Source organism: Triticum urartu, chromosome 5 (genome assembly GCF_003073215.2).
Source record: "Triticum urartu cultivar G1812 chromosome 5, Tu2.1, whole genome shotgun sequence".
In the NCBI taxonomy this organism is placed as follows: domain Eukaryota; kingdom Viridiplantae; phylum Streptophyta; class Magnoliopsida; order Poales; family Poaceae; genus Triticum; species Triticum urartu.
Window position 1 is genome coordinate 216,324,522 of NC_053026.1, and position 20,047 is coordinate 216,344,568.

The following is a 20,047-nucleotide window of genomic DNA, read 5'->3' on the forward strand; positions in this document are numbered from 1 at the left end:
GGACTCCTCCTGGCGCGCCCCTCATGGCCGGCCGGCCTCCCCCCTTTAGTCCTTTATATACGGAGGCAGGGGAACCCTAGAGACACACAAGTTGATCCACGTGATCTATTCCTTAGCCATGTGTGGCGCCCCCAGCCACCATAGTCCTCGATAATATTGTAGCGGAGTTTAGGCGAAGCCCTGCTGCAGTAGTACATCAAGATCGTCACCACGCCGTCGTGCTGACGGAACTCTTCCCCGACACTTTGCTGGATTGGAGTCCGGGGATCGTCATCGAGCTGAACGTGTGCTAAAACTCGGAGGTGTCGTAGTTTCGATGCTTGATCGGTCGGCCCGTGAAGACGTATGACTACATCAACCAAACGCTTCCGTTGTCGATCTACTAGGTATGTAGATCACACTCTCCCCTCTCGTTGCTATGCATCACCATGATCTTGCGTGTGCGTAGGAATTTTTTTGAAATTGCTACGTTCCCCATCAGTGGCATCCGAGCCTAGGTTTTATATGTTGATGTTATATGCACGAGTAGAACACAAGTGAGTTGTGGGCGATATAAGTCATACTGCTTACCAGCATGTCATACTTTGGTTCGGCGGTATTGTTGGACGAAGCGGCCCGGACCGACATTACGCGTACGCTTACGCGAGACCGGTTCTCCCGACGTGCTTTGCACATAGGTGGCTTGCGGGTGACAGTTTCTCCAACTTTAGTTGAATCGAGTGTGGCTACGCCCGGTCCTTGCGAAGGTTAAAACAACACCAACTTAACAAACTATCGTTGTGGTTTTGATGCGTAGGTAAGATTGGTTCTTGCTTAAGCCCGTAGCAGCCACGTAAAACTTGCAACAACAAAGTAGAGGACGTCTAACTTGTTTTTGCAGGGCATGTTGTGATGTGATATGGTCAAGACATGATGCTGATTTTTATTGTATGAGATGATCAAGTTTTTTAACCGAGTTATCGGCAACTGGCAGGAGCCATATGGTTGTCGCTTTATTGTATGCAATGCAATCGCGATGTAATGCTTTACTTTATCACTAAGTGGTAGCGATAGTCGTGGAAGCATAAGCTCAGCGAGACGACAACGATGCTACGATGGAGATCAAGGTGTCGCGCCGGTGACAATGGTGATCACGACGGTGCTTCGGAGATGGAGATCACAAGCACAAGATGATGATGGCCATATCATATCACTTATATTGATTGCATGTGATGTTTATCTTTTATGCATCTTATCTTGCTTTGATTGACGGTAACATTATAAGATGATCTCTCACTAAATTATCAAGTAGTGTTCTCCCTGAGTATGCACCGTTGCGAAAGTTCTTCGTGCTGAGACACCACGTGATGATCGGGTGTGATAGGCTCTATGTTCAAATACAACGGGTGCAAAACAGTTGCACACGTGGAATACTCAGGTTAAACTTGACGAGCCAAGCATATACAGATATGGCCTCGGAACACGGAGACCGAAAGGTCGAGCGTGAATCATATAGTAGATATGATCAACATAAAGATGTTCACCAATGAAACTACTCCATCTCACGTGATGATCGGACATGGTTTAGTTGATTTGGATCACATAATCACTTAGAGGATTAGAGGGATGTCTATCTAAGTGGGAGTTCTTTAAGTAAATTAACTGAACTGAAATTTATCATGAAACTTAGTACCTGATTAGTATCTTGCTTGTTTATGTTTGATTGTAGATAGATGGCTCGTGCTATTGTTCCGTAGAATTTTAATGCGTTCCTTGTGAAAGCAAAATTGAAAGATGATGGTAGCAATTACATGGACTGGGTCCGTAACTTGAGGATTATCCTCATTGCTGCACAGAAGAATTACGTCCTGGAAGCACCGCTGGGTGCCAGGCCTGCTGCAGGAGCAACACCGGATGTTGTGAACGTCTGGTAGAGCAAAGCTGATGACTACTCGATAGTTCAGTGTGCCATGCTTTACGGCTTAGAATCGGGACTTCAACGACGTTTTGAACGTCATGGAGCATATGAGATGTTCCAGGAGTTGAAGTTAATATTTCAAGCAAATGCCCGGATTGAGAGATACGAAGTCTCCAATAAGTTCTATAGCTGCAAGATGGAGGAGAACAGTTCTGTCAGTGAGCATATACTTAAAATGTCTGGGTATAATAATCACTTGATTCAGTTGGGAGTTAATCTTCCAGATGACTGCATCATTGACAGAATTCTCCAATCACTGCCACCAAGCTACAAGAGCTTCGTGATGAACTATAATATGCAAGGGATGAATAAGATTATTCCCGAACTCTTCGCAATGCTGAAAGCTGGGGAGGTAGAAATCAAGAAGGAGCATCAAGTGTTGATGATCAACAAGACCACTAGTTTCAAGAAAAAGGGCAAAGGGAAGAAGAAGGGAAACTTCAAAAAGAACGGCAAGCAAGTTGCTACTCAAGAGAAGAAACCCAAACCTGGACCTAAGCCTGAAACTGAGTGCTTCTATTGCAAGCAGACTGGTCACTGGAAGCGGAACTGCCCCAAGTATTTGGCGGATAAGAAGGATGGCAAGGTGAAGAAAGGTATATGTGATATACATGTTATTGATGTGTACCTTACTAATGCTCGCAGTACCACCTGGGTATTTGATACTGGTTCTGTTGCTAATATTTGCAACTCGAAACAGGGACTACGGATTAAGCGAAGATTGGCTAAGGACGAGGTGACGATGCGCGTGGGAAACGGTTCCAAAGTCGATGTGATCGCAGTCGGCACGCTACCTCTACATCTACCTTCGGGATTAATATTAGACCTAAATAATTGTTATTTGGTGCCAGCTTTAAGCATGAACATTATATCTGGATCTTGTTTGACGCGAGACGGTTATTCATTTAAATCATAGAATAATGGTTGTTCTATTTATATGAGTAATATCTTTTATGGTCATGCACCCTTGAAGAGTGGTCTATTCTTGTTAAATCTCGATAGTAGTAATACACATATTCATAATGTTGAAGCCAAAAGATGCAGAGTTGATAATGATAGTGCAACTTATTTGTGGCACTGCCGTTTAGGTCATATCGGTGTAAAGTGCGTGAAGAAACTCCATACTGATGGACTTTTGGAACCACTTGATTATGAATCACTTGGTACTTGCGAACCGTGCCTCATGGGAAAGATGACTAAAACGCCGTTCTCCGGTACTATGGAGAGAGCAACAGATTTGTTGGAAATCATACATACAGATGTATGTGGTCCGATAATTATTGAGGCTTGTGGCGGATATCGTTATTTTCTCACCTTCACAGAGCATTTAAGCAGATATGGGTATATCTACTTAATGAAACATAAGTCTGAAACATTTGAAAAGTTCAAAGAATTTCAGAGTGAAGTTGAAAATCATCGTAACAAGAAAATAAAGTTTCTACGATCTGATCGTGGAAGAGAATATTTGAGTTATGAGTTTGGTGTACATTTGAAAAATTGTGGAATAGTTTCGCAACTCACGCCACCCGGAACACCACAGCGTAATGGTGTGTCCGAACGTCGTAATCGTACTTTACTAGATATGGTGCAATCTATGATGTCTCTTACTGATTTACCGCTATCGTTTTGGGGATACGCTCTACAGACGGCCGCATTCACGTTAAATAGGGCACCATCAAAATCCGTTGAGACGACGCCTTATGAACTGTGGTTTGGCAAGAAACCAAAGTTGTCGTTTCTGAAAGTTTGGGGCTGCGATGCTTATGTGAAAAAGCTTCAACCTGATAAGCTCGAACCCAAATCGGAGAAATGTGTCTTCATAGGATATCCAAAGGAGACTATTGGATACACCTTCTATCACAGATCCGAAGGCAAGACTTCTGTTGCTAAATTCAGAAAATTTCTAGAGAAGGAGTTTCTCTCGGAAGAAGTGAGTGGGAGGAAAGTAGAACTTGACGAGGTAACTGTACCTGCTCCCTTATTGGAAAGTAGTACATCACAGAAAACTGTTTCTGTGACACCTACACCAGTTAGTGAGGAAGCTAATGATAATGATCATGAAACTTCAGAACAAGATACTACTGAACCTCGTAGATCAACCAGAGTAAGATCCGCACCAGAGTGGTACGGTAATCCCATTCTGGAAGTCATGCTATTAGATCATGATGAACCTACGAACTATGAAGAAGCGATGGTGAGCCCAGATTCCGCAAAGTGGCTTGAAGCCATGAAATCTGACATGGGATCCATGTATGAGAACAATGTATGGACTTTGGTTGACTTGCCCGATGATCGGCAAGCAATTGAGAATAAATGGATCTTCAAGAAGAAGACTGACGCTGACGGTAATATTACTGTCTACAAAGCTCGACTTGTCGCAAAAGGCTTTCGGCAAGTTGGATTGACTACGATGAGACCTTCTCACCCGTAGCGATGCTTAAGTCTGTCCGAATCATGTTAGCAATTGCCGCATTTTATGATTATGAAATTTGGCAGATGGATGTCAAAACTGCATTCCTGAATGGATTTCTGGAAGAAGAGTTGTATATGATGCAACCAGAAGGTTTTGTCGATCCAAAGGGAGCTAACAAAGTGTGCAAGCTCCAGCGATCCATTTATGGACTGGTGCAAGCCTCTCGGAGTTGGAATAAACGCTTTGATAGTGTGATCAAAGCATTTGGTTTTATACAGACTTTTGGAGAAGCCTGTATTTACAAAAAAGTGAGTGGGAGCTCTGTAGCATTTCTGATATTATATGTAGATGACATATTACTAATTGGAAATGATATAGAATTTCTGGATAGCATAAAGGGATACTTGAATAAGAGTTTTTCAATGAAAGACCTCGGTGAAGCTGCTTACATATTAGGCATTAAGATCTATAGAGATAGATCAAGACGCTTAATTGGACTTTCACAAACCACATACCTTGACAAAATTTTGAGGAAGTTCAAAATGGATCAAGCAAGGAAAGGGTTCTTGCCTGTGTTACAAGGTGTGAAGTTGAGTAAGACTCAATGCCCGACCACTGCAGAAGATAGAGAGAATATGAAAGATGTTCCCTATGCTTCAGCCATAGGCTCTATCATGTATGCAATGCTGTGTACCAGACCTGATGTGTGCCTTGATATAAGTCTAGCAGGGAGGTACCAAAGTAATCCAGGAGTGGATCACTGGACAGCGGTCAAGAACATCCTGAAATACCTGAAAAGGACTAAGGATATGTTTCTCATATATGGAGGTGACAAAGAGCTCATCGTAAAAGGTTACGTTGATGCAAGCTTTGACACTGATCCAGACGATTCTAAATTGCAAACCGGATATGTGTTTACATTAAACGGTGGAGTTGTCAGTTGGTGCAGTTCTAAACAAAGCGTTGTAGCGGGATCTACATGTGAAGCGGAATACATAGCTGCTTCGGAAGCAGCAAATGAAGGAGTCTGGATGAAGGAGTTCATATCCGATCTAGGTGTCATACCTAGTGCATCGGGTCCAATGAAAATCTTTTGTGACAATACTTGTGCAATTGCCTTGGCAAAGGAATCCAGATTTCACAAGAGAACCAAGCACCTCAAGAGATGCTTCAATTCCATCAGGGATCTAGTCCAGGTGGGAGACATAGAGATTTGCAAGATACATACGGATCTGAATGTTGCAGACCCGTTGACTAAGCCTCTTCCACGAGCAAAACATGATCAGCACCAAGGCTCCATGGGTGTTAGAATCATTACTGTGTAATCTAGATTATTGACTCTAGTGCAAGTGGGAGACTGAAGGAAATATGCCCTAGAGGCAATAATAAAGTTATTATTTATTTCCTTATATCATGATAAATGTTTATTATTCATGCTAGAATTGTATTAACCGGAAACATAATACATGTGTGAATACATAGACAAACAAAGTGTCACTAGTATGCCTCTACTTGACTAGCTCATTAATTAAAGATGGTTATGTTTCCTAACCATGAACAATGAGTTCTTATTTGATTAACGGGATCACATCATTAAGTGAATGATCTGATTGACATGACCCATTCCATTAGCTTAGCACCCAATCGTTTAGTATGTTGCTATTGCTTTCTTCATGACTTATACATGTTCCTATGACTATGAGATTATGCAAATCCCGTTTGCCGGAGGAACACTTTGTGTGCTACCAAACGTCAAAACGTAACTGGTTGATTATAAAGGAGCTCTATAGGTGTCTCCAAAGGTACATGTTGGGTTGGCGTATTTCGAGATTAGGATTTGTCACTCCGATTGTCGGAGAGGTATCTCTGGGCCCTCTCGGTAATGCACATCACTTAAGCCTTGCAAGCATTGCAACTAATGAGTTAGTTGCGGGATGATGTATTACAGAACGAGTAAAGAGACTTGCCATTAACGAGATTGAACTAGGTATTGGAATACCGACGATCGAATCTCGGGCAAGTAACATAGCGATGACAAAGGGAACAACGTATGTTGTTATGCGGTCTGATCGATAAAGATCTTCGTAGAATATGTAGGAGCCAATATGAGCATCCAGGTTCCGCTATTGGTTATTGACCGGAGACATGTCTCGGTCATGTCTACATTATTCTCGAACCCGTAGGGTCCGCACGCTTAAGGTTACGATGACAGTTATATTATGAGTTTATACATTTTGATGTACCGAAGTTTGTTCGGAGTCCCGGATATGATCACGGACATGACGAGGAGTCTCGAAATGGTCGAGACATAAAGATTGATATATTGGAAGCCTATGTTTGGATATCGGAAGTGTTCCGGGTGAAATCGGGATTTTACCGGAGTACCGGGAGGTTACCGGACCCCCCGGGAGCTATATGGGCCTTAATGGGCCATAGTGGAAGAAGAGGAGAGGCAGCCAAGGTTTGGGCCGCGCGCCCCTCCCCCCTAGTCCGAATAGGACAAGGAGAGAGGGGGCCGGCGCCCTCCTACTTCTCTCTCTCTCTCTCTTTTCCACCTCATGAATCCTATTCCAACTAGGATTGGGGGAGAAGTCCTACTCCCGGAGGGAGTAGGACTCCTCCTGGCGCGCCCCTCATGGCCGGCCGGCCTCCCCCCTTTAGTCCTTTATATACGGAGGCAGGGGCACCCCAGAGACACACAAGTTGATCCACGTGATCTATTTTTTAGTCGTGTGCGGCGCCCCCAGCCACCATAGTCCTCGATAATATTGTAGCAGAGTTTAGGCGAAGCCCTGCTGCAGTAGTACATCAAGATCGTCACCACGCCGTCGTGCTGACGGAACTCTTCCCTGACACTTTGCTGGATCGGAGTCCGGGGATCGTCATTGAGCTGAACGTGTGCTAAAACTCGGAGGTGCCATAGTTTCGGTGCTTGATCGGTCGGGCCGTGAAGACGTACGACTACATCAACCAAACGCTTCTGTTGTCGATCTACTAGGTATGTAGATCACACTCTCCCCTCTCGTTGCTATGCATCACCATGATCTTGCGTGTGCGTAGGAATTTTTTTGAAATTACTACATTCCCCATCAACTCAAACCCTAGCCACGGACGACCGCCACGACGAAATCGACCGGTTTTTGAAAACACCGTAAAAAATTCAAAAAAAGGGAGACCTCCACGTCACATCATCAAATGTGGCCTACCAACTAGCAAAAATATTGAAATTGCAATACCGGCGTTTTCTTGAAAAAGTGTTCTCAAAAACAACCTACCATGAACGAAGATTCATGGCTTTCAAGCCAAACTAGCAATGATATGGCCGCATCCGTTGAATAGTTTTTGATAATATGCCCAAATTTGGCGCATGCCTCCGTCTTGTGATGGCAAACAATGTTGCCAAAGCGAGGTTCCAACATGTTTACCAAAAAAACCGTTTTTCGTTTTTTTGAATGCTAAAGACACGCGTTTTTCGTGAAGCGGCTACAAGGAGGGTCACCCCAAATGGCGCCATTCCATGTTTATCTCAAAGTAGACCCTATTTTACGTACGGTCACCAAAAAGCATGCATTTCCGACCCTCGTAGCTACTCCCGGCCATTCAGACCACCTTCGGCTGATTCAGTTGGAACCGGCTGGAATTTGAACTGCGGGTCCTCCATAGCTTGCCCGTTATTTTTGCCAAAAATCATTTTTAGCTTCACAGGTAAGCATTTCATCAACGAATCGACAACAGATTGGCACGACTGAAACCCTAGCCACGGACGACCGCCGCGAAGAAATCGACCGGTTTTTGAAAACACCGTAAAAAATTAAAAAAAATCAAAAAAAGGGAGATCTCCGTGTCACATCAACAAATGTGGCCTACCAACTAGCAAAAATACTAAACCTGCAATACCGGCGTTTTCTTGAAAAAGTGTTCTCAAAAACGACCTACCATGAACGAAGATTCATGGCTTTCAATTCATGGCTTTCAAGCCAAACTAGCAATGATATGGCCGCATCCGTTGAATAGTTTTTGATAATATATGCCCAAATTTGGCGCCTGCCTCCGTCTTGTGATGGCAAACAATGTTGCCAAAGCGAGGTTCCAACCTGTTTACCAAAAAACCGGTTTTCAATTTTTGAATGCTAAAAACATCCGTTTTTCGTGAAGCGGCTGCAAGGAGGGTCACCCCAAACGGCGCCATTCCATGTCTATCTCAAAGTAGACCCTATTTTACGTACGATCGCCAAAAAGCATGCATTTCCGACCCTCGTAGCTACTCCCGGCCATTCAGACCACCTTTGGCCGATTCAGCTGGAACCGGCTGGAATGTTAACTACGGGTCCTCCATAGCTTGCCCGTTATTTTTGCCAAAAATCTTTTTTAGCTTCCCAGGTAGGCATTTCATCAAAGAATCGACAACAGATTGGCACGACTCAAACCCTAGCCACGGAGGACCGCCGCGACGAAATCGACCGGTTTTTGAAAACACCGTAAATTTTTTAAAAGAAAACAAAAAAATGGGAGACCTCCGCGTCACATCATCAAATGTGGCCTACCAACTAGAAAAAATACTAAACTTGCAATACCGATGTTTTCTTGAGCTATTCGGTATGATTTTAACCATGATTTCTACAAAGTTTACAAAAAAAAACAGATTTTTTCTGCCTCCAAACCTCTAAAAACTGGTGAAAATTTCCCTCCCACCCCACCAAAATTTCCTTCCTGGCACCAAATTTTCCCTCCCACCCCACCAAAATTTCCCACTACCATGCGGGACCCACCACTTCTCTCCCACTACCATGCGGGACCCACAACCCCTCTCCCACTAAACACGCGGGATCCCACTCCCCTCCACTCCCACTCCCCAAATTTTCCCCATTACATTCCCCTCCCCTCTCCCCGATGAACCCTAGCTTCTCCCCACTCCCTCCCCTGCTCTGCGCCGCCCCACTCCCTCCCCTACTCCGCGCCGCCCCACCGCCCCCCTCCCCCATGCTCTGCGCTGCCCCACTCCCTCCCCGCCGCGCCGCCCCGCCGCGTCACGCCTCCTACCCTAAGACGAATCCCCTCGATGGCTACATCACCTGCCCCGTAACGGCGGTGACGGCTACATCGACGGCGATGGCGGCTACATCGACTACATCGACATCGACGACAACTACATCGACTACATCGACGACAACAACGGCTACATCCACGACGATGGTGCAATCAACGACGACCACCGCTGCATCATCAACATCATCCACCCCTAGGTACTTCTCCCCTCTAGCCATCTCCCCTCGATATTCATGGGTAGATCTTCTAGGGTTCGGTAGACCCCCCCTCATGGGTTCTTCTAGGGTTCATGGGGATCAATCGATGGGGATGGGGATGGCTAGGGTTAGGGTTCATGGGGTACACGTTTCTCTAGTTCATGGAGATGGTTATGGTTAGGATTGATGGATCTCCTGCTTTTCTTGTTCATGGAGAAGGATCAATGTGGATTCATGGGGATGATCTCCCTCTAGTTAGGGTTTCATGGGTTTCATGGGGTTAGAGTTTCATGGGGTTCATGGGGTTAGGGTTTCATCAGGTTCATGGGGTCCTTCGTATGCATGATTTCAATTGTTGTTAAGAGCGTGTGCTTCTCTATGTATTGACTACTATTGCTAAGAGTGCATGTTGGTCCTGTAAATCATGTACTAATTCACTTGACAGACTTCATATGTAAATCTTGTACTAATTGGTAAATTAGTCTAAATTCTGATGAGGGTGAGTTACAATAGGAATCATGTTGCTACTACATGCTACTCTTGTTTATGACGGTCTGCCTATGCATGGGTTAGCCTGCATTTGTGATGGGGGTACACAAAGCCACTTGCTTGCAATTGTTGTGGGTCTTAGCAGAATTCTATTTTTCTGTTCCATTATTTTGAGAATGTTCTACCGCACATTGATTAGGATGAGTGTATCATGCATGCTTTACTTACTCAAAATGATATGTGTCTATATGGGTTGATATACCAAATCAAACCGGGTTTGGCTGCCAACTTGAAGCTTCTGAAAAATTGTTTTATAGGTTGTAGAGGAACATGCATGGGGAATTTTTGTTTGCTTGTTTTGAGTTTGATTCCCATTTACGATTATCATCATCAAAGCTTGTTGGAGTGAAACTATGGACGCTGAAAGCACCTTATGCATATCCTGTTCATAGAGGATGCCCATAAGGTGCCCGTTGGTGGATTGCGATTTAGACTTTCACTTCCTGATATAGGAACCATACTAAATAATCTATTTTTTCTATGTATAGTGACTGATGTTGATTTCATATTTATTAAAGTTATCTTTGTTCATCACATGCTAATTTCTATTTATCTTAGTTTAGTTTAGTTTTTCTTGGCATACACAGAGTTATACAATCAGTAGAATGTCAGTCCAAGCGTTGCTAGTCTCTTAAGTACATCATGGGGATGCTTGCTTGCTTGCTGCCACTCTTCAATTCAGTTGCTTGCTAGCGTACATACGGTTAGGGTTTGCATCACCAGTATTACTAGCACTTTGCTTGCTTGTTGTGTACTTTATATGAGGCACTAGGTAGATTTCTTGATGTTCATTACTACCTCCTGCTTGATGTACATTAATACCTCCTGCTTGATGTAGTGAAGTTATTAAGAGATGCTTCATATCTTTCCAGTGTACATGCATGCTTGTTTAGTGCACTTACATGTTTTCTTAATTAATAACACTAGATCACTGTATTGTTGATCCATCAAGTTTGTTTCACATGTATAACATGTATGTGCATGATGGTCCAAATGCTTTCCTTTATTGATACAAGTGCATCATTTTACTTTATCACTGTTGTGTCTGATTGTTGTTTATTCTACTTTGCAAGCACCACCTCAAGATCATCCATGGCAGGGAGGACAAGGTCAAACATGAGGCCAACCATTGGTATGCAACTTGCTCCTTGTGGTTATACTATCAGTTTCATAAAATCTGTGTCTTAATATGCTAAGTGAAATGTATTGCTGCAATCTGAATAAGCTGGCTTAATTGTGCCTGTGTGCTGTTAGTCTTCCTTACCTGAATAACTAGGATTAAATGATAATAAAATATCATAAGACATGTTTGGCTCTCTGTCCATGCATTCCAAACATTCACCTAATAGTTATGTTTCCTTTATCATGCAAAGAAGAGCTTCTCACCGAGTACGAGAAGGTTAGGCTACAAATATCATGAGGAACAATCGAATGTTCCAGTCCCTTAGCATCGGTGCAATCATGTCGATAATTAGGAAAACAAATGGTGTACAAGATGGTAGAAGTGATGAGGTTCAAAAAGGTAGTGGAGTTATCAATGATGACCCAGAGAACAATCCTAAGGAGGATGAAGTTATTGATGGAGAGGAAGTGGATGATGTTGCAGTGAACAAGATTGTTAAGGTGCAAACTCTGTCTTGCTTGGAGGGTTGGGGTTCTTTTATGCTATGTGTTTCCTTGTGCTCACATATTTCTCCCTCTGGATCTAATGCTTTTTTTCGTGCTCTTTATACGAGGAACTGAAGGAATCTAGGACGAAGAGGCCTAGTGTTAAGAAGACAGTCAGCAAGAAGAAGAAGAGCTCAGAAACATTTGTTGCAATGCCTCTAGGAAGGGTGATGGCCCCAGCTCCAGGACAAAAAAAGAGGATCTTGGAACCTGATGAACCTGCCCATGATAGAGTCACAAGGCAGAAAGCAAAGATGGCGACTGCGACGGACCATCAGGAAAGTCTTCTGCGTATGGACTCTGAGACCTCGGTGCAAATGGCTGATGAGTTGCCGACCATGGATGAAGGAACCACTCTCAGCATGGGTGGAAGTGGCATTGTCTTCCTAGATGAAGGAGGAACTATCTGCATTGATGAAGCAGGCACTGTCCATACAGACCTCTGCCCTATTGCACCTTCTATTGACAGGAATGTTGTCATCAATGAAGAAGAACAACAACTTGTGCTTTAATCAGGCAAGTTGACCTTTGCAATGCTATCTTTTACTAGTGCATTTTCCAAATGGAATGATCATGTATGCTTTTGTCGATTCCTGCATATGTCAATTTCTATTCTAATTTATGAGTTCAGTTTCATTTTCAGATGCAATGACTACCAAGACTTGACTTAGAAAGGGCAAAGGGCTAGAGAGAATCACCAAGTCGCTTGGTAGCAAGGTGCCTATCCAAATTGCCGAAGGGATGAAGCGTCCAGAGAAGCCTCTACAGGCAGCAAAGCTTGCTTCTGAGTGTGGACTCGTTGCAAGAAGCCATATTCCGGTTCTTCCTCACTTTAAGTTATACAAAAAATGCTAGTCTATTGGAGAACTACATTGGGAAAGTTGTTGTAAGCTACTTGTTTCATGGTTAATGTGCTATCTATTTTCTGTTACACCTATGCATGATCACTAATATTGTTCCTACCTTGTTTGCTGTCTTGGTAGGCAAATTTTGAGATGAACACGGACTCGAAGACCATCAAGACCGCATGCAAAGATATTCTAGAGAAATATTCATAGAACAGACGCCATTGGATCAAGAAGAAGTATTTTGACACCGTAGCCGCAAACAAAGTCAGCATCAAGTCTCCGGTGCCAGATCTGATGGACGGTGAATGGCAAGCTCTGGTGGAGATGTGGTCTACCCCAAGACACAAGGTTTGTCTCTGCTTTGTTTGATGCTTTATGTTCTGCACATGATGTGCTAGTGCTAGATCATGCTGACGGTATGCTTTTTTGTAGGAAACCTGTGTGTCGAACAAGATGAATTGAGAAAAGTCGTGTACAATCAGAGAACTTGTTTTAGGCACTACACAGAGCACATTTTTGCCACTGTGAGAACTTTTCTCTAGGGACCTTACCGTTTGATCCACCTTGAATAACATTTTAGATTCTTGCTGAATAACATTTGGATTTTTGTTGAAAAACATTTCAATAAGAAGAGCGTAAGGGTGAGGAGCTATCTGTGATTGACTTGTTTAAGGCCACCCACAACAGCAAGAAGCACGGGTTTTCGGAGCCATTCAAGACTGCTATAGTAAGTCATTCCATGCTTTGTCGACGCCCTGTTTGATTCACAGCCAGCTTTGATGCTGTTTGATGCTTTGATGATTTGATAATGTTTGATTTGGATCCAGTCAAGAACACACGCTATGTTCCATGCTTTGATGCTGTTTGATAGTTCAACAAAGATATCAGAACTTGTTGTAGCTATCTGTTGCATTTTTATGATATGATGAAATTTGATCTGAATGTTAGTTTGATGATCGGCTCACTCGGGAAGCCATCTTATATAGAACCACCATTCTAGGCTTAATGAAGTGATCATATTGTTCCAATTGCATGTCTCCAGGTCACATAAGTTACTAGTCAAATAATGCTGTCAAGTTACTAGTCATCATCTTCTTATGTTTGAGTTTGAGTAAAATAATGTATAGATTTTGTGTGCTGGTTTGGTTTATCTTGCTTGGTTTGGTTTGCAAAATGTGAAATAGATCTCCCACTAATGCCTATCATTTTCCTCCATATGCTAGCTTGAGATGGAAAAAATAAAGGACGCGCCGGTACCAGAAGGTGAAGAGCCAAAGTCCGCTGCTCAAATTGTTGAAGAAGTGCTCAAGACCGAAGTCAAGGAAAGCACATTCCTCAGGAATATTGGGCTCTAGTCATCTAGGAACAACTCTAGCAAAGCAACTGCTGAAGTGGCTGCTCATGTTCGTGATCTTGAGCAGAAGCTAGAGAGGTCAGAGATTCAAGCTGAAGTGATGCAAGAAGAATTGGCGGCAATCAAGATGAAGGCGGAAGAAGCTGAAGCTACACGCGACAAGGAACTTGAGCTGCTGCGCAAGAAGTCTCAAGAGCAAGAAGAGAAGTTAGCTAAGGTAGTTTGATGGCTATGCAGTTTGTCTTTGAACCTGTGATCTGATGCAGTTTGTCGTAGTTTGAAGGCTGGGAAGTTATGTCGTAGTAGGTCCTGAACTTATGCAGTTTGTTGCATTTTGCACTTTGCAAGTGAACCTGGGAGCACTTGTGAACCTGGGATCTTGTGAACCTAGGAGCACTTGTGAACCTAGGAGCACTTGTTGTTGAACCAGTGAAATTGTGATGGCTCATTTTGGAACCAGTGAACTTGTGATGGCTCATTTTGGAAGCTATGTGTAGTTATGCATTTTCTGAATTATTTGAGTTTTGTTTGGATCACAGAATATTATTTGGATTAATTGGGATCTAAATTGAGTTGGACTGCAAAAAGGCCGAGGCCCAAACAAGAATTGGACTAAAAAGGCTTGGGCCTAAAAAAAGAGTTGACTGTAAAAAACAAGTTGGTAAAAGGCTGCATCCAAGAAAATAAAAAGGCCAAGGCCCAAATTAGAACTAGACTAAAAAGGCTATGGCCCAAAAAAATAGTGGACTTTTAAAAAAATCATCAGAAAAGGCTCCATTGCTAGAAAATAAAAGACCAAATTATTGGGCCAGGCCCATGCAGATGAGCAAAACAAAGAGAGAGAAAAAATTAAATGGGCTGAATTATTGGGCTTGGCCCCATGTAGATAGCCGAAATGGACCGAGCTAATTCTATTTTATGACCTTTTCATTTGGTCGTAATTCTGCCACTTCAGCTTGCCACGGTGGATCTGACGTGGTGTGGGCGGATTGCTAGTAACCAAAATAATTGGTCGCTAAATCTACGACCTTTTTTTTGGTCATAAATGCCTACGACCATTCTAGAAGAAAGGTCGTTAATTCCAGTTTACGGTGGGCAGCTTTTGACCATCTGTTTTTGGTCACAAAAAGGTCACAAAAGGAAAACTATGACCATTCAGTGACCAATAGTGGTGGTCATAAGTTGACATATTTCTTGTAGTGGCACCATCAAAATCCGTTGAGACGACACCTTATGAACTATGGTTTGGCAAGAAACCAAAGTTGTCGTTTCTTAAAGTTTGGGGCTGCGATGCTTATGTGAAAAAGCTTCAACCTGATAAGCTCGAACGCAAATCGGAGAAATGTGTCTTCATAAGATACCCAAAGGAAACTATTGGGTACAACTTCTATCACAGATCCGAAGGCAAGATATTAGTTGCTAAGAATGGATCCTTTCTAGAAAAGGAGTTTCTCTCGAAAGAAGTGAGTGGGAGGAAAGTAGAACTTGATGAGGTAATTGTACCTGCTCCCTTATTGGAAAGTAGTTCATCACAAAAATCTGTTTCTGTGACTCCTACACCAATTAGTGAGGAAGCTAATGATGATGATCATGTAACTTCAGATCAAGTTGCTACCGAACCTCGTAGGTCAACTAGAGCAAGATCTGCACCAGAGTGGTACGGTAATCCAGTTCTGGAGGTCATGTTACTTTACCATGATGAACCTACGAACTATGAGGAAGCGATGATGAGCCCAGATTCCACAAAATGGCTTGAAGCCATGAAATCTGAGATGGGATCCATGTATGAGAACAAAGTGTGGACTTTGGTTGACTTACCCGTTGATCGGCAAGCCATCGAGAATAAGTGGATCTTCAAGAAGAAGACAGACGCTGACGGTAATGTTACTGTCTACAAAGATCGACTTGTTGCAAAAGGTTTTCGACAAGTTCAAGGAGTTGACTACGATGAGACCTTCTCACCCGTAGCGATGCTTAAGTCCGTCCGAATCATGTTAGCAATTGTCGCGTTTTATGATTATGAAATTTGGCAAATGGATGTAAAGACTACATTCCTGCATGGATTTCTAGAAGAAGAGTTATATATGATGCAACCTGAAGGTTTTATTGATCCAAAGGGAGCTAACAAAGTGTGCAAGCTCCAGCGATCCATTTATGGACTGGTGCAAGCCTCTCGGAGTTGGAATAAACGTTTTGATAGTGTGATCAAAGCATATGGTTTTATACAGACTTTTGGAGAAGTCTGTATTTACAAGAAAGTGAGTGGGAGCTCTGTAGCATTTCTAATATTATATGTGGATGACATATTGCTGATTGGAAATGATATAGAATTTCTGGACAGCATAAAAGGATACTTGAATAAGAGTTTTTCGATGAAAGACCTCGGTGAAGCTGCTTATATATTGGGCATCAAGATCTATAGAGATAGATCAAGATGCTTAGTTGGACTTTCACAAAGCACATACCTTGATAAAGTTTTGAAGAAGTTCAAAATGGATCAAGCTAAGAAAGGGTTCTTGCCTGTGTTATAAGGTGTGAAGTTGAGTAAGACTCAATGTCCGACCACTACAGAAGATAGAGAGAAAATGAAAAGGGTTCCCTATGCTTCAGCCATAGGATCTATCATGTGTGCAATGCTGTGTACCAGACCTGATGTGTGCCTTGCTATTAGCCTAGCAGGGAGGTACCAAAGTAATCCAGGAGTGGATCACTGGACAGTGGTCAAGAACATCCTGAAGTACCTGAAAAGGACCAAGGATATGTTTCTTGTTTATGGAGGAGACAAAGAGCTCATCATAAATGGTTTTGTTGATGCAATCTTTGACACTGATCCGGACGATTCTAAATCGCAAACCGGATACGTGTTTATTTTAAATGGTGGAGCTGTCAGTTGGAGCAGTTCCAAACAGAGCGTCGTGGCGGCATCTACATGTGAAGCGGAGTACATTGCTCCTTCGGAAGAAGCGAATGAAGGAGCTCATATCCGATCTAGGTGTCATACCTAGTGCATCGGGTCCAATGAAAATCTTTTGTGACAATACTAGTGTTATTGCCTTGGCAAAGGAATCTAGATTTCACAAGAGAACCAAGCACATCAAGAGACGCTTCAACTCCATCCGGGATCAAGTCCAGGTGGGAGAACCTTTGACTGTTGCAGACCCTTTGACTAAGCCTCTTCCACGAGAAAAACATGATTAGCACCAAGGCTCCATGGGTGTTAAAATCATTACTGTGTAATCTAGATTATTGACTCTAGTGCAAGTGGGAGACTGAAGGAAATATGCCCTAGAGGCAATAATATAGTTATTATTTATTTCCATATTTCAAGATAAATGTTTATTATTCATGCTAGAATTGTATTAACCGGAAACATAATACATGTGTGAATACATAGAAAAACATAGTGTCAGTAGTATGCCTCTACTTGACTAGCTCATTGATCAAAGATTGTTAAATTTCCTAACCATTGACATGAGTTGTTATTTGATCAATGGGATCACATCATTAGGAGAATGATGTGATTGACTTGACGCATTCCGTTAGCTTAGCACTTGATCGTTTGTTTACTTCTATTGCTCTCTTCATGACTTATACATGTTCTTATGGCTATGAGATTATGCGATTCCCGAATACAGGAGGAACACTTTGTGTTCTACCAAACGTCACAACATAACTGGGTGATCATAAAGGTGCTCTACAGGTGTTTCCGATGGTACTTGTTGAGTTGGCATAGATCAAGATTAGGATTTGTCACTCCGATTGTCAGAGAGGTATCTCTGGGCCCTCTTTGTAATACACATCACTATAAGCCTTGCAAGCATGATAACTAATGAGTTAGTTACGGGATGATGTATTACGGAACGAGTAAAGACACTTTCCAGTAACGAGATTGAACTAGGTATTGGATACCGACGTTCGAATCTCGGGCAAGTAACAGACCAATGACAAAGAGAACAATGTATACTGTTGTGCGGTTTGACCGATAAAGATCTTCGTAGAATATGTAGGACCAATATGAGCATACAGGTTTGACCGAAGACGTGTCTCGGTCATGTCTACATAGTTCTCAAACCCGTAGGGTCAGCACGCTTAAAGTTCTATGATGATCAGTTTTATGAGATTATATGTTTTGATGTATCGAAGGTAGTTCGGAGTCCCGGATTTGATCACGGACATGACGAGGAGTCTCGAAATGGTCGAGACATAAAGATTTATATATTGGAAGCATATATTTGGATATCGGAAGTGTTCCGGGTGAAATCGGGATTTTACCGGAGTACCGGGGGTTACCGGAACCCCCCCGGGGGGGTCTAATGGGCCATGATGGGCCTTAGTGGAAGAGAGGAGGGGCTGTTAAGGCAGGCCGCGCGCTCCCTCTCCCTCTAGTCTGAATTGGACTAGGAGGGGGGCGACGCCCCCCCCCCTTTCCTTCCTCTCTCCCTCCTCCTTCCCCCTTCTCCTATTCCAACTAGGAAAGGAGGGAGTCCTACTCCCGGTGGGACTAGGACTCCTCCTGGCGCACCTCCTCCTAGCCGGCCGCCTCTCCCCCTTGCTCCTTTATATACAGGGAAGGGGGGCACCTCTAGAGACACAAGTTGATCATTGAGATCTCTCCAGCCGTGTGTGGTGCCCCCTCCACCATAATCCACCTCGGTCATACTGTAGCGGTGTTTAGGCGAAGCCCTGCTACGGTAGCTTCATCAACATCGTCACCACGCCGTCGTGCTGACGAAACTCTTCCCCGAGCTCTACTGTATCGTGAGTTCGTGGGAGGTCACCGAGCTGAATGTGTGCTGAATGCGGAGGTGTTGTACGTTCGGTGCTGAGGATCGGTCGATCATGAAGACGTACGACTACATCATCCGCGTTGTCATAACGCTTCCGCTTAACGGTCTACGAGGGTACGTGGATGACACTCTCCCCTCTCATTGTTGTGCATCACCATGATATTGCGTGTGCGTAGGAAATTTTTTGAAATTACCACGTTCCCCAACAGACAATGGGTTGAATCCATATACGACCTCGAAAGGGGACTTGCCGGCTGTGGAGTGTTTTCCTCGGTTGTAGGCGAACTCGGCAATAGGTAGGCACTCCTCCCACTCCTTGATGTTCTTCTTTATGAGTACTCGAAGTAGAGCAGAGAGTGTGTGGTTGGTAACTTCCGTTTGGCCGTCGGTTTGTGGATGATATGCCGTGGAGAAGAGAAGCTTGATTCCGAGCTTGGCGCATAAGGTCTTCCAAAAGTAGCTAAGGAACTTGACGTCGCGGTCTGAGACGATCGTCTTTGGCACTCCGTGTAGACGCAATATTTCCCTACAAAAGATAGTGGCAACATGTGAAGCATCATCTATCTTGTTGCAAGGAATGAAATGTGCCATTTTTTAGAAACGGTCCACAACACAAATACCGAACCCTTCGCATTTCGAGTCCTAGGCAAACCAAGTACAAAGTCCATGCTAATGTCTTCCCATGGTTGATATGGAATTGGTAGAGGCATATAAAGTCCATGGGATTAAGCTTTAGACTTAGCTTTGCGACATGTAGGGCAACGGTTGGTGAATCGGTTGACGTCACGAAACATCTTGGGCCAATAGTAGTTCTTTGAGAGTGTAGTGAACGTCTTGTCGCGTCCAAAGTGTCCCATTAAGCCTCCTCCATGAGATTCCTACAAAAGCAACAAACGAAGAGAAGACTCGTGGATGCAAAGTTTCTTAGCTCTCATAAGATATCCATGTTTAATGTAATAGCGTTCCCAAGAGGTGTGCGTCAAACACTTGGCATAAGGAGTAGCAAAAGTAGGGTCATGCTCATGCAAGTGTTTTATATGATCAAAACCAATGACGTCCAATTCAAGTTGAGTAACAAGCATGCATATGCGGGAAAGGGCATCTGCGATATTATTTTCCTTACCTTTGATGTACTTGATGACATAAGGAAAAAAACTCAATAAATTCACTCCAATTAGCATGATGCTTGTTCAACTTGGTTTGGCCCTTAAGATATTTGAGCATTTCA